This window comes from Magallana gigas, chromosome 4 (assembly GCF_963853765.1).
Source record: "Magallana gigas chromosome 4, xbMagGiga1.1, whole genome shotgun sequence".
NCBI lineage: Eukaryota > Metazoa > Mollusca > Bivalvia > Ostreida > Ostreidae > Magallana > Magallana gigas.
The window spans coordinates 37,665,185-37,681,503 of NC_088856.1; the positions used below are offsets into that span (position 1 = coordinate 37,665,185).

The following is a 16,319-nucleotide window of genomic DNA, read 5'->3' on the forward strand; positions in this document are numbered from 1 at the left end:
CCGGATTCGAACTCATGACTTACAGGTTCCTAGTAACCCTCTAACCCACTGTGCTAAGGAGTTAGGTGACCATTTTTGAAAAGAAACTACATGTACTTATATAATTACACTTTATTTTATTGTTTATTTCGATAAACAATACGTCACAACATGGAAGTGTCCCATATCACCTTAAACTCGGAGCACCTCTGACCTAATAAGATCGCCGCATTAAATACAAAGTTTGATTTAACTCTAATTTGTTTATCATCAAGAAATTGTGCATCGCTGACAAATAAAGTTTTCTTCTGTATAATGAAATACCAATTAACTGACTATTCGGACAATAGCAAGTTTATTGTCCCACTCCACAGCAACTATTTCCCTTGGCTTTGCCTCATTAAATAGTTGCTGTCTTGGGGGACAATAAACTTGCTATTGTCCTCATACCCAGTAAATACTAAATAGGCATATAATATCCCATCCACCTACATTTCATGTTATATAACCTCCCGTGTAACCTTCAATTTCACTGTAAAGTCAACATATCTGTCATAGCCGCAAGTTTCACAATTTATTTCTGCTTCTCATGTACTTAAAATTAAGGGCCTTAATATTGCTTACCAATTCCAACAAGAGACATCCCTCTAACTATTGATAATCATTAAAGTTCATTTCAAGAATCTACGCAACAATGATAAACCTTCAAGTACAGTCACTCTCAAGTTTACAAAAATATTGACGGTACTTTATCCGAAACTGTTCCTTGTACCTTTAACTTAGTACACTAACATTTTTATGAAAAGACTAAGAAAGCTAATGCAATTCTGAGAAAAAGAATACCACATATTGCCAATTCCATTGAGGTTTAATAAAAATATGGCCATTTAAGTGAACCCACCATTTCCAATTTCCTTTAGTAAACACAGATTTACAGGGTTCTCCATAGTAAAACATCTTTACCTGACCTTTTAGAGGTCAACTTTTGTTCAACCACCTTTAAAAAGAAACCTTATTCAATACAACATACGCCTACATGATAGAATCATGATAAAAGCTTCACATCACTTAGAAATACCCTTACATTTATACCCCCCACCCCCCAATCTTTTGATTTTCATAAAAAGTCATGGTTTGAAATGTTTTACCTAATTTTATGAAACGTGTGGCAATTTCCTTGAGTAATTTCTCACACATATGAAAACAATCATCAATGATTCTAAAATTTGATCTTTATTTGTTTATTGTATGATTTGTACCATTTTAATTAACAAATAGACAGCTGTCCTGCTTGTGATTTCTTGTTTTCATGAAAAAAGTAAGCTAACAATCATATTTAGTGAATATCTAATCTATTCTGATTTCTAGTCTCCTTCTAACCATGCTAAAACAGTAAGTTACAACCTACAAGTTAGACATCTGCCTTAAATTAAAATTAAATTCAAACACACCCAGGTAGCTTGAGACAGATCGAGTTGATTTCCATGAAAAATTTTCAAATTTGACATGTTTTTCTACTTTTTTTTATGCATATATACCTTAGAAAGGTAGAAATAGGTTGTTTCTTGTTCATTTCAAAAGTAATTATCATAGCAGATGTTATTTCAAAGTCAAATGTACATTTACATATCCTACATGTAATCTTAATGCAGACAATTAAATAGAGGGGGGGGGGGGATTTTTCAATTATGTAAACACATCTAAATATCTTTATGAAATAAAAAATAAAGGAAACATTAATTGCATACTTTTATTGAAAAACAAATTTTCACAGCAATTATGAATTTCTTTATAAACAGCCTTAATTTTGTTTTCATAATTTCTTATCAAACACAAACCACAACATGGCATGATGCTTTCTTCAAGTTCCATTATTGTTCATGCATTATCGGATTTAATTTGAATTACCGGTAAATAGTCTGTAGAACACAAGGAATATGCATGTGGATAGAGGTGACAGGTTAATCTCAGGAGCTGACCCACAAGAATCAACAGGTACCGGTAAAAGCCATGTGGTAACAAGAGTCTGTTTTGAGCTGAAATAAAAAGAAAATAATTAGCTGTGTTTACATACATGTACTAGTAATAGCTGTGTTTACATTAACATATGCATAGTATTTCTGGAAAAAATACACTGACCATGCAGTGTAATAGGTATGACATATCCCAATACATGACATAACATTTAGGCAGTACAAGATCAAAAATTTGCATATCAAGTCATAATATAATATTAAAAAATTTTCATAGGTATAAACACTTATCAAATTGAGAGAGAGAGAGTTTGAGAGAGGGAGAGTTTATTACCGTACTTGTAGTGCAACAGTCAATATTTCAATTCGTAAATTACAAACGAATATTACCCACTGAACAGCGTCAAAGTACATGTACTGGTATTAGCTTCTGGTATACCATTTTTTATCAATTCTACTGTGTTTTTTTTTTGCAAATAAATTTAGCGAGGGTTTTTGCTTATTTTCTTATAAATTACATGTTTTAAAAACAATACTATGTGTAATAAGCATAAAACATGTATGAGTAAACTTAATGAAGAATTTTTAATAGATTATTTTTCACAGAATGTGGTACATTACATGTATGTCAATCTTTATTAAACTAGCATATATTTCGTGCGCCATAAATTGCAAGTTTTTTGTAAATATCATTTACTTGCATGATAGGTATATATGGACTAACCAAAATTTTCTTCATAAAGCTACAGCTGTATGTACCACATATATGTTTTGTCACAAGTATACATTTAAAAAAAAACAACCCCAAATTCCAACAGTTGAAATAAACTCAACTCATTCTCTGATAAGTTCATTGTGTTTTGTGCGTGCATATCTTATTTGTCTGCTGCAACAGCAGCCAATCAGCGGTAAGCTGAATCCACAAAAAGAAAGTTTGTGTTTTAGGAGCGGGTAAATTGTTTATGCGACACTGTCAAGAAAACCAAATAATAACAAGAAACATTAATATTCACTTATATGTATTGTGTTGTAAAGTAAAGGTTTTTAACACTTATTGCATCTTGCAAAACATGTGATGACCTTAATCATCTGTCATATATCTGATATACATGTATATGTAAAAGATGGGAAAAATAACGACGGAACAAACTGGGATTCGAACCTGGCCCTCTGAATCTCTAGTCAAGTGCTCTACCAACTGAGCTACATGTATCTGGCACCGGTATTCAAACCAGTCTGACCGTCACATTCCTTCCCCCTTAAATGATCTTCACCCTCGAAGATCACCCCTGGCAGGAGTTAACCTGTTAGTTCCAGGGGTTGGTCACAACACCAATATTGTAACAGGATGGGAGAAATAATGAAGGACCAAACCGGGATTTGAACCTGGGCCCCCTGAATCTCTAGTCAGGTGTCTACCAACTGAGCTATCTGGCACTGGTATTCAAACCGGTCTGATCATCACATATATAAAGAATTATTTTAAACAATGTTGTTCAATAAAAAATAACACGCGCAACCTTCAGTTTTTGTCTGTAATTAATCAATATTGGCGTGCGATCAGTTCTCGCCGAGTACCATTTCTCACCAGTGCATTGTTACGTCATTTTATCAACACATAAAATTATATACGAAAATATGATGTAACAGTGCACCAGCGAGAAATGGTCCTCGGCGAGAACTGCTCGCAGGCCAGTACTGCCAGTAGTCAGATTAAAAAAAGAGAATAAAAAATTACATTTAAAACATTAACAAGGACAATTTAAGTACACATCATAACTGCTAAACAAGAAAAATTATGTGAACTGGTAGAATAGTACGCATAGTTCTAACTTGTAACCTACATGTACAAGTACATGTACCGGGTACCCGTTGGTCTGCTAAACCTTTCTAATGATACAATGATTGGCATCATAAAGATATTAAAGTCATGTTTTAACTCTGAAGTCTGAAGTATACAATTTTATTTACTTGAAGTTATGTCTACAGGATATTCATGACTACATTTGGAGTCTTCTGCACAAGAATATATGATATGTTTCTAATTAGACCCTGCTTTGAATTTTGAGTTGAAAATTCACAATCTTTATTTTTTTTAATAGATAAATTCAGTTACCCTTTCCAGTCCCCCATGAACCTCGAGCGAGTCTAAAAATCCATGAAACATGTAAAAATTACACGTTAGTAAACAAACACCCACACCATAACAAAAACAAACAGTGTGCACGTACTTACATGTACATCTATACTATATACTAAATTTTAACCAGTTAACAAGAAACTTTAAAAGGAGTAAAAGCCTCACCTTCTTCAGTAACATCCACATAAATCACACACTTTAATGTCCATCTTTTCTCCTTTATTACTCGTAGCTTATCAACGGCTGATCGTCGACAGAAGTGTGGCTGTCAGAATTTCCTCGTAAACGATTCACACGAGAAAAATATCCTCCTTAAACAAATATGTAGTATTGTTCCCTGTGCATGTTCATATGTTTCACAGTAAATTGAAAATGCATTTGTACATCGAAAGAATACACAACTTCTCTTCTGCATTACGGCTCTCTCTTTTCTACAATGCCGTTCGTTACTGTTTACAAACGAGGCGCGCGCGCGGGGGTTACAAACAGGGGCGCCCCGACAAATAGTTGCACATAGAACGTTAAAATAATGTGTGTTCATTGAATTCATAAATGATATAGATGAAAAAAAATGAAATTGAATCACAACTATTTATCTAAGACGCAACACAACGTAATGCAGTAAATGCCTGGGCCTTAAAGTGGCATTTGTTCGCTTGTGTTTCTAAGTAGACAAATTAACTCGTTCATGTAACGTTACGATTCACACATACTTGTTTTATGAAATTTGAAAAAAAAATAGGGCACAGAACTTTTTAAATTTGATACCAAATGACATTATTTAATATATTAACAATAACTGAATTAATTTTTTTTCATAAAATGATAACGATTTTTGCTATTAGAAAAATACGTGTATGAGCTGCTGACCCCTAATTACAGGGGCCAGCCCTTTTTTCTTAATTTTAAATGAAAGCTCTCGTTATTCTAAACAACTTTTGTTCTATATGTATTAACAAATTATTTTTAGTTTAAAGGTTATTATACAAAAAGCAACAAAATTTCAGACCCCCAAAAACCTTAAACTTTACCGGCAAATAGCTTAAAAACTAAAAAACATTTTGCCAAAATTTTCATGCCAGCAAAACTATAAAATGTTACCAACAATCCTGCTAAATTTCATGCAACTATCTTTTGTAGTTCCCGAGATCAACTCTGGACAAAAGACCCCCCAATTTTCAATTAAAGGGCAATAACTCATAACCGAAAGTGAATTTTTAAAATTTGAAAAAAACGTCTCGAGATATTAACATTGTCTACATACCCTGAAAGTTTCATAACAATCAGACAACAAATGTACGAGAAATGGCCTACACAAAATTTGCGGATAAAAAAAAAAAATAATAATAAGAAACAGTAGAATAACAGAAGGGTTTTCCGTTGAAAAACGGAAAACCCTAATAAGAATAGGGAAAAAGAAACAAAGCAATAACAATAAGGTCTTCCGTTGGAAACGGAAGACCTTAATAAGAAAAGTGAAAAAGAAACAATAGAATAATAGAAGGGTCTTCCGCTGAAGACGGAAGACCCTAATAATAATAGAATTGAAAAAGAAACCGAAGAATAATAGAAGGGTCTTCCGCTGAAGACGGAAGACCCTAATAATAAGAAAAGTGAAAAAGAAACATTACAATAATAGAAGGGTCTTCCGCTGAAGACGGAAGACCCTAATAATAATAATAATAAGAATAAGAAAAGTGAAAAAGAAACAATAGAATAATAGAAGGGTCTTCCGCTGAAGACGGAAGACCCTAATAATAAAAGGCTGTTTTGTCTAAATCTTAAAGGAAGAGTGTTTTTCAACTTGTACTACAGTCCAACAGCCCCTTTATGTTGAATATTTTAGTTAGAAAATCAAAAAAAAAAAAAAAAAAAAAAATGGAGAGAAAGAAATAGAGAGAAAGAAGAAATTTTAGCTCCGGCGAGGCCTTTGCAGGTGTCATAACATGGCTGACGCGAAATAATTCCCGAATTTCTCTTTGAATTTGGGGCGTTTCCGCCCGGGACAGGAGCTGAATTTTTGTATGAGATGAGGAACGATGTGTGAGATGTCTGACTACACAGGTTTGGTAACAGTGCAAAGTCATTTGAAATATTGATGCGTGTTTTTGTCTGGAGGGGGGGGGGGTGAAAAGACCCGAGCTTGATTTTCGTCGTAAATAAATCGAAAGTAGAATTTTGAGGTGTGGATCTCGGATTCGGTTAACGACAATTAGGGGAAGTAAAGTCCTAAAGCAATGACTGATGCATTTTACACATGTATTTCAGTGTTGAGATTTTTTTTCGTGTCGTTTACTATTGTGTTTGACTGTTTTATTTCAACAGGATTGATCAAATCATTATAAATGTAGAAATAACGAAATCAGTAACACGTAAATTTATTCGGTAAAAATTTGATGACAGTAATTTCCACAGTTTTAACATTCATAAGTAGTTCACACGCTATCGTATATACAGACTAAACGGAAAGCAAGAAATATACATGCAACAGAAATATTACGCGGCTGCTTACATCCCTTGTACTGTGTAAATTTGAAGTCCCCGTACAGACTATAAACGCCGCTTGATCTCAGGAATTTCTTCTGAATTGTTCAATCCGCTGCATATTTGGCAGACAATAAGAATGGGGTCCGAGTTACATTTACACAAAATTTCATTAGGATTGAGTGAAGGGCTCGGGAGTTGGAATTTTTTTCTACAGTACATGTCAAGCACGCCAATCGAAACTCAAATGTCCAAAAATTCATAACTCTCTTAAAAGTGAACGAATTGGTCTGGTAATTAGTACAGTAATCTAGAATGGTACTAGGTTGAAAATAAAGGTTCAAGATGAAAGATTCAGTAAAATCGGGTCCAAAAAAACTTAATGATTTTGTGAATGGGGGGGGGGGGGGGTCGGGGTCGGTGCGTGTAGTGTGTAAATTTTATTTCCGCGTATAGGCTATAAACGCCGTTTGATTATTCTTAATTGTTCAATCCGCTGCATATTTGACAGACAATAAGAATGGGGTCCGAGGTTTATTTTCACGAATTTTCATTAGAATTGAGTGAAGGGCTCGGGAGTTAGAATTTTTTTGTACAGTACGTGTCAAACACGACGATTGAAACTCAAATGCCAAAAAGTTCATAACTCTGTTAATAATGAACGAATTGGTCTGGTAATTAGTACAGTAATCTAAAATGGTACTAAGTTGATATTAAAGGTCCAAGATTAAAGATCAAGTAAAATCGGGTCAGAAAAACTAAATGATTTTATGAATGGGGGGGGGGGGGTGGTCGGTCAGTGACTTCTATATTAAACGGAGAATATTAAATTCTAAATATCACATATTACACAATTTTTAAACAAAATACATATGTTAGAACAATTTATAGGCGTTGTTTTAAAGATGTAACTTTTTATGTTTTTCAACATGTTAACTTTATTTCAGTATGAATACATAGCTATGGATCTCAATACTCAAATACGAGGAAAAGCGATATTATTGTAACTTCTTTTACTAAATCAAAACAGAATAGAACAGAACCCATCATTTTAAAGATAAACAAATCAGATCTAAGCACAAAAAGAGGGGGAAAGAAATTCGGAACTCGGGGCTCGAACCCGGGTCGCCTAGGCACATGACCACGACTCTAACGACTGAGCTAATCGGACTCTCGCTTCAGGACTTTGATGCCTAATATCTCGAGAACGCGTTGATCGATTTTTAAACAAATTACATATTCTGAATCAGTAAGAGGGTCACTATAAGGTGTAAAAATCTCAAAGAAAAATATCAAAAAATAAAAAAGTCGAAAAATTCAATTTTTCAAATTTCCTTCCGGTGACGACCGGAAGTGACCGCGGACATTTTCTTGACCGAGGTTCACCAGAAAAACGCTAGATCTATCATCTCTGCAAATTTCAGCCTTTTATCTTCACTCGTTTTTGAGAAACCCGACAGACAAAATTGACTTTTAAAAATCGTAAACGGACGATAACTTCTGACCGGAAGTGTTTTTCCAAAAAATAAAAATTATATATCAGCTTTAGATGAAAACACGTTTATATTGAAAATTTGAGCGAAATCGACCAAGCCATCTCCGAGAAATCGTCTGCACAAAATCGGTAAGAAAAAAAAAGAATAATAATAATAATAATAATAAGAATAAGAAAAGTGAAAAAGAAACAATAGAATAATAGAAGGGTCTTCCGCTGAAGACGGAAGACCCTAATAATAAGAATAAGAAAAGTGAAAAAGAAACAATAGAATAATAGAAGGGTCTTCCGCTGAAGACGGAAGACCCTAATAACTAGAGCAAAGCTCGTTGCAAAGCAACGAGTGGGTCTTCCGTTAATGTCGGATGTAAAGCTGGAAGTTCCTGTAAGAAGCAGAGCTCTTAAACCAATAACAAGAGTAACTAAAATAAAAAGATGAAAAAAAATCGAATTATTCCTGGTACGACTTAACAAAATCCCAATGATTTTATGTACAACTTAACAAAATCCTTCCTGATTTCAAGAACGACTTAACAAAAAAAATCAGAATGTGTTCATGTACGACCTAACAATTATTTTTGGTACGAGTTAACTTTACTTTGAACATTAAGCTATTTTTTAAACCAAGGACGCGGAATCAAAATTTCCGGAAAAATCAATTTTTAAACCCCGATATCTCTGTAATGCATCGTCCGATTAAAAAATGGATTTCAGTTTTGAACTCAGCATGAAAATTACTGTAAGATAGGTATGTGAAATTTTTAAAATTGAAAAACATGAAAAAACAAAAAAATTGGTTTTGCTTCCGGTTTCGACCGGAAGTGTCCGAATTGAGTTTCCAGCCTTATGTCATAAGTAAAACGGTATTTCTAATTATTCTGTAAATCTCATAGCTTTATCTTAAATCAAAAATGAGAAAAGCTCCGGACAAAATCACTTTTTAAAACTTGAAAAACGTCAATATCTGACGAATTTGATGACGTCATCAAATAATTTTTTCATATCTTAGAGATCTTTTAGATACACATTAAAGCTGTAAATTTCAAAACAATCGATGCAAGCGTTTTTGAAATAATTGAGTTGGAAAAAAAATAAAAAGAATAATAATAATAAGAACTAGAGCAAAGCTCGTTGCAAAGCAACGAGTGGGTCTTCCGTTAATATCGGAAGTAAAGCTGGAAGTTCCTGTATGAAGCAGAGCCCTTAAACCAATAACAAGAGTAACTAAAATAAAAAGATGAAAAAAATCGAATTATTCCTGGTACGACTTAACAAAATACGAATGATTTTACGTACGACTTAACAAAAACCTTTCTGATTTCAAGAACGACTTAACAAAAAAATCCGAATGTGTTCAAGTACGACTTAGCGATTATTTTTGGTACGAGTTAATTTTACTTTGAACATTACGCTATTTTTTAAACCAAGGACGCGGAATCAAAATTTCCGGAAAAATCAATTTTTAACCCCCGATATCTCTGTAATGCATGGTCCGATTTTCAAACGGATTTCAGATTCGTGTTCAGCATAACAAACTCTACAAACCTCGTAAACATTTTAAATTAAAACGAAAAATTCGAAAATTCGAAAATTTTAAAACACTTCCGGTTTAGACTAATTAATTAATTAAACTAATTTCCAGTCTTATGTCCAAATAAAAATGATCATTGCTCCAACACAGAAAATTCCAAGTCTTTATCTTGAACCGTTTTTGAAAAACGCCCTGGACAAAATTACTTTTTTAAAATTTAAAAATTGACGTAACGTAAAAACGGAAGTGACGTTGTAGTTGAAAATTTTAAAACTTTGAGGCACAATAATGCTTCATAATCCCTGAAAGTTTCATGTAAATCTGTTGAAAACTTTTTGAGATATTAAGCTTTGAAAAAGTCAGAAAAATAAAGAAAAAGAAAAATAATAATAATGAAAAAGAAACAATAGAATAACAAGAGGGTCTTCCGTTGGAAACGGAAGACCCTAACTAGAGCAAAGCTCGTTGCAAAGCAACGGGTGGGTCTTCCGGTAATGTCGAAAGTAAAGCTTGAAGTTCCTGTAAGAAGCAGAGCTCTTAAAACAATAACAAGAGTAACTAAAATAAAAAGATGAAAAAAATCGAATATTCCTGGTACGACTTGACAAAATCCGAATGATTTTAAGTACGACTTAACGAAAACCTTTCCGATTTTAAGAACGACTGAACAAAAAAAAATCCGAATGTGTTCAGGTACGACTTAACAATTATTTTTGGTACGAATTAATTTTACTTTGAACATTACGCTATTTTTCAAACCAAGGACGCGGAATCAAAATTTCCGGAAAAATCAATTTTTAAACCCCGATATCTCTGTAATGCATCGTCCGATTTTCAAACGGATTTCAGTTTTGCATTCAGCATGACCAACTCTACAAACCTCATAAACATTTGAAATTGAAACGAAAAATTCGAAAATTCGAAAATTTTAAAACACTTCCGGTTTGGACCGGAAGTGACGGAAACTAAATTCCAGCCTTATGTCCAAATAAAAACGATCAATGCTTCAACACAGAAAATTCCAAGTCTCTATCTAAAAGCGTTTTTAAAAAACGCCCTGGACAAAATCACTTTTTTTAAATTAAAAAATTGACGTAACGTAAAAACTGAAGTGACGTTGTAGTTAAAAATTTACCATCTTTAAAGGACGATGATGTTTTATAATCCCTGAAAGTTTCATGTAAATCCGTTGAAAACTTTTTGAGATATTAAGCTTTAAAAAAGTCAGAAAAATAAAGAAAAAGAATAATAATAATAATAATAAAAAGAAACAATAGAATAACAAGAGGGTCTTCCGTTGGAAACGGAAGACCCTAATAAAAAGAAACAATAGAATAACAAGAGGGTCTTCCGTTGGAAACGGAAGACCCTAATAATAATAACAAGAAACAATAGAATAACAAGAGGGTCTTCCGTTGGAAACGGAAGACCCTAACAATAGAATAACAAGAGGGTCTTCCGTTGGAAACGGAAGACCCTAAAAAAACCAATAGAATAACAAGAGGGTCTTCCGTTGAAAACGGAAGACCCTAATAACTAGACACGATCTCGTTGCGAGCAACGAGGAAGTCTTCCGTCTGATTTTAGAACTTGAGATTTATGTTTGATCTTGATTTTCCTTTTTAACACTTAAAATGATTTAAAACAGGAAAGGAGGGTCTACAATTCAAGGGCCAGATACTAATTTGTTTTAGGTGTCAGAGCTTTGTTCAACAAATGTTTAGAAATTCGTCACCGTTCTTGAGTTATCTGTGAAAAACGTTTAAGAGGCCGGTCCCCTATCTCTTATTGGGCCACTGAACCAAATTTTTAAGGTTGCATGTTGTTAAGTACATTATCTTGAGCATCTTTTCTTTTACACTGCATTTCAAAATATTTTTCCTTTTTAAGATATACATGTAGGTGATCAAAGTTTTGGACTTTTGAGCCCTAAGAACCCCTAATTACGTAACACATTAGTAAATCATTATGTTGATAGGCTATATAAATGTAAGATAAACATATTTGCTTCTATAATCTATAACAAAATACCCCTCGGTTAAGAGCTATAAGAAAAAGACTTTAGAGCCCTCTAGGTCCCTACATTCAGGGGCCAGCCCCTTTTTCTTGGTATCAGATGTAAGGTCAATTGATTTTATAGACAATTGATCAACAATTGTTTAGAAATTCGTTACAATTCCTGAGATATCTGATAAAGAATCTTTTAGGGGCCGGTCCCGTAGCTCCTTATTTGGGCCGCTGAACCAAATTTTTAAGGTTGCAGGTTGTTAAGTACATCATTTTGAGTATCTTTTCTTTTACACTGCATTTCAAAATATTTTCCTTTTTGAGATATAGGTGATCAAAATTTTGAATTTTTGACCCATAAAATTCCCTAATTACGTAACACATGAGAAAATCATTATACTGTTAAGCTACATAACTGTTAGATAAACATATTTGCTTCTGTAATCTATTACGAAATATCCCTAGGTTAAGAGCTATAGGAAAAAGACTTTAGAGCCCTCTAGGTCCCTACATTTAGGGACCAGCCACTTTTTCTTGGTATCAAATGAAAAGTCATTTAATTATAAAGACATTTTGTTCAACAAGTGTTTAGAAATTCGTTACCATTCTTGAGATATCTGAGAAAGAATGTTTTAGGGGCCGGTCCCTTATCGCCTTATTGGGGCCGTTTAACGAAATTTTGAAGATTGCATATTATTTAGTATATCATTTTGGGCATCTTTTCTTCTATACTGCATTTCAAAATATTTTTCCTTTCTGAGATATGGGTGATCAAAATTTTGGACTTTTGGCCCCTAAAAACCCCTAATTACGTAACACATGATAAAATCATTACGTTGCTTGGATACATAATTGTAAAATAAACATATATGCTTCTATAACCTTTCACAAAATATCCCTCAGTAAAGGGCTACAGATGAAAGACTTAAGAGTCCCTTTGTTCCCTAATTTGAGGGGCCAGACCCTTTTTCTTGATATCAAATGAAAGTTCATTTAATTCGTAACACATTTTACATAACATGTTTATAAAAAATATTTTTAGAAAAGAGATAAACAAAGAAAACCAGAAAAAATAACGACGTTTTTAAAATCCCAATTTCCGGGTCCAGGCGAGCTTCAGCGCCTTTTGAGTCAGACACTAATGAATGCCTAAAGACACATCTACAATCTTTTGACTACAATCCCTGAAAGTTTGAACTCAATATCTTCAATCGTTAAGGAGAAGATCCCAGGACAAGTTGACCCTCTGAAAATCGCTAAAACGTCAATATATCAAAAACGGAAATGACGTCATCAAAATAAAAAATTACGTATAAAGTTTAGATCAGTATCTATCATTTCTGAAAGTTTCATGAAAATCGGTGGAGTCGTTTTTGAGAAATCGCCTGCACAAAATTTGTTGGAAAAAAAAGAAAAATAGCGAAGAAAAAGAAACAGAACGAAAACAATAAGGTCTTCCGTTGGAAACGGAAGACCTTAATAATAAAAAGAAACAATAGAATAACAAGAGAGTCTTCCGTTGGAAACGGAAGACCCTAACTAGACACGATCTCGTTGCGAGCAACGAGGAGGTCTTCCGTCCGATTTTTAGAAGGTAAATCACGTCATCGACTTTAATTTTCGACAACAAAACATGATATGGAAATAGGAGTGAAGTAATAATGCTTTCCTGTAATGATTTTTATAAGTTCTTTTACGTTGCTTTTTTAACGTAGCTCGCGGGTTTGCTGACGTCACAATAGGATTCGGCGTACAGAGTTGACCGTCATGGCAAACTCATAGATTTCTTTTGAAAATAACAAATGATCTTAAAAACATAAAATGAAATATTTTAAAAAGCTAAATTGCACTTTATACAAACATTTATAATTATCAAGTGCGAAAAATTTAAAGATGTGACATACATTGTCGCATTTAGTTCTATAAGGTATGAGTGTGCGTTGGAACTATTTAATCTGATTTATGTTTAGACAAGTACATTGTAAAAAAATTGAACCGTATGCATTAACTTTGGTCGTTCTGTATATTTAAATACCGATATAACTATTAAAATTATTTTGGCTTTAGCTAGTAATCGTATACGATTACAAACTTATTAATATGCCAGTAGTTGTATGGTAATTGTTTTTGCAATGAATGCATGCTTGACTGATTGAGTTTCATGAAAAGAAAAGTAGCCAAGTTTCCTCTCTTCAAAACCTTACATTAATTGCATGTGTGCATTCGAAAACATTCATTATAATTTTGATTGGATTTGCATGTTCTAATATGTGTTAATCGGCTATTCTGGCCAACCAGCGCATTTTCATTTTTTGATTCTCAAACGAAAGAAATTGATGACGTCGGGCTAACGTCGTGATGAAAATATAGGATTTTGTGAAATCTTTTAAATCTTTAAAGTTGTTTTGCGAAAAACTGGCCGAGAACACATATTGATTTTTTTTTTATGAATTGGTTTAAAATTATCTCTTCTGTTATTGTGTTGAGTAAAATTAAGTTCGTCTAGATCGTTTAAAAGTTTGAAGCATAGTTTTAAAATGCGGTTTTCGACTAAGATATGCATTTTACTATATATTTCATTGAAATGGCGTTGCATTATTTTATCAGCGACACTGTGTTTGAATCACGATTACATTATTACTACGCAGACGAATCTCAAATAATTTTTTAAAATAAAACCCTGAAACCTATGGATCACGTGGACAAATTTTCAAGGTAGGTTTTCTCACAAGCAGGTAAACCCGCGAGCTACCTTAAATACTTGCATTTCTTCCAATTGAAATAGACAAGATTAAACATTTTTACCTCTGGCCCCTAATATCCCTAGTTAGGTAACGCATGAGAAAATCATTATATTGTAAGGATATATGAACGTATTATACCTAAAGTCTGTCCCAAGATACTTTTGCCACACATTTTCTTAAATTATTCGATATTTGTAAATATCTCTTGTTTCAGACGATGTTCATTCGATTGTATGAAAAAATCCCAAGATTTCCCTTTTGAAACGCCCCCTCTAGCTTGTCAGGTTTCAATACACGGCTAAAAAAAGAATGTCTACGGGGATTTTACATTGCATCAACCTTTATAAAGCCCGGATGATAACGTTGAAAAATTTTGCTAGATATTCCGAGAGACTTCCGAATTGAGAAAAAATGTAAACATTCCCCATTATAAATCTCCGTAGGAAATCTGTTTTCGATCATGTTAATGTTTACGAAGGAAAAATGGTAATTTGTAAATTAAGTTTGACCCCTATAAACGTTATTACCTAATTACGTAACCCGTGATAAAATCAATAGATTTCTTGGATACATAACAGTTGAGATTGACACAAAATTTAAAATTTTGTTTAATTCATGTGATTTTGAATGACAACAGTTGTGAATGGAATTGGAGATCGTTGTGGAGAATAAGCAGGTTTTAAAATAAATTAATTGCACATGAAAAAAAAGTGTCTTACACATGTAAATCTTAATGTTAAAGCTGCTTGGTCCGATTTTCAATAAAATAATTGTACGCTTTTAAACGATGGTTTAATTATTATTGTGTGCAATAATACACGTTGCAGTAGTTTTCACGGTCAATTAATTAAGCCAAATTTCAATGAAAAAATTATGTACATGTTGAAACTCGTTGAATCCGGATGTTGTGTATTACGACATACTGCCAATCCGGCGACATTATTCAGCCCCTTGACATTTTCCCATCTTTTTTGTTTTAATAAATTAATGCAATCCTGATCCTATCTATTCTGTTAACCGGCGCAATGAAAAAGCCTACTGCTTATAATTAGTGAGAGTTATCTTCCGTAGTCCGTCCACTTATCGATCGATCGGCCTTCTGCGAGATATTAATGCTCAATTATCGACCAATTTTTCTGTCGTTGCTATTGATTAAAACAATTGTTAATATAGATCCAAAGTTGCAACTTATTTCAGTTAATACCGTAAAGTCTTGTTATGAATTGCAATTAGATAATTAGATTATAGTTCACCCAATTTTTTTCAGGCCGTGATTCAGGATACTGCGGGAGTAAGACTGCCGATACCGTTTGTTATGCCCGTTGTATGGTTACACGTACAGAGTTGCATATTATTCTGTTAAAATACTCAATTTTTTTTTATATAAAATTCTCATTTATATTTATTTATTGTTTCCCTGCATCAATACAGTTCTCGCCATCAGGTATTTCAGCCACTTGTTGACTTTTTAATGTTTTGTTTATCAATTTACGGTTAAGCATGTACTTTTCAGGTAAATCGGATGTTTGAAAAATTATCAATAACGATGATTTGATTCAGATAGTATTTCCTTCGTATGTATTCCGTTATGGATTTATTGTTTCATTTCAAAAAAAAATATTTAAAATGAAAATTGGTACCTTAAATACGATCGATGAAATCTAATATAATTCAGAACAATTGAAAATTTTGCAAGAATACACGATCAGGACCTACTGCATTAAATACTAAAATTAATTTGCAACAATGTCCTCTAAACCGGATGTTGCCTAATCCGGCCATTTTTTTTTTCAGAACCACCCTCCGCCGGATTTGACAAGTTTTGCTGTATATTCACAAAATAATCGACATAAAAGGGTTTTGCGTTGTTTCGCCGCGTATTTAAACTGGCCCCTTACGTCAAAGCTACATACGATCGTACATGTATGAAGTATGATTGTATTACGACTTTGACATCTGTCTTTTT

The 16,319-nt window shown here is 33.3% G+C and overlaps 1 long non-coding RNA gene across 1 annotated transcript; it reads right to left on the reverse strand.

Moving 5' to 3' along the window:
- Positions 1-1,795: 1,795 nt before the first annotated feature.
- On the reverse strand, positions 1,796-5,554 carry LOC136274759 (uncharacterized). The gene is made up of 2 exons (XR_010713177.1): positions 4,258-5,554; positions 1,796-2,015 (listed from the first exon to the last, which is right to left on the reverse strand). It is a non-coding gene; the product is annotated as an uncharacterized lncRNA (long non-coding RNA).
- Positions 5,555-16,319: the final 10,765 nt, after the last annotated feature.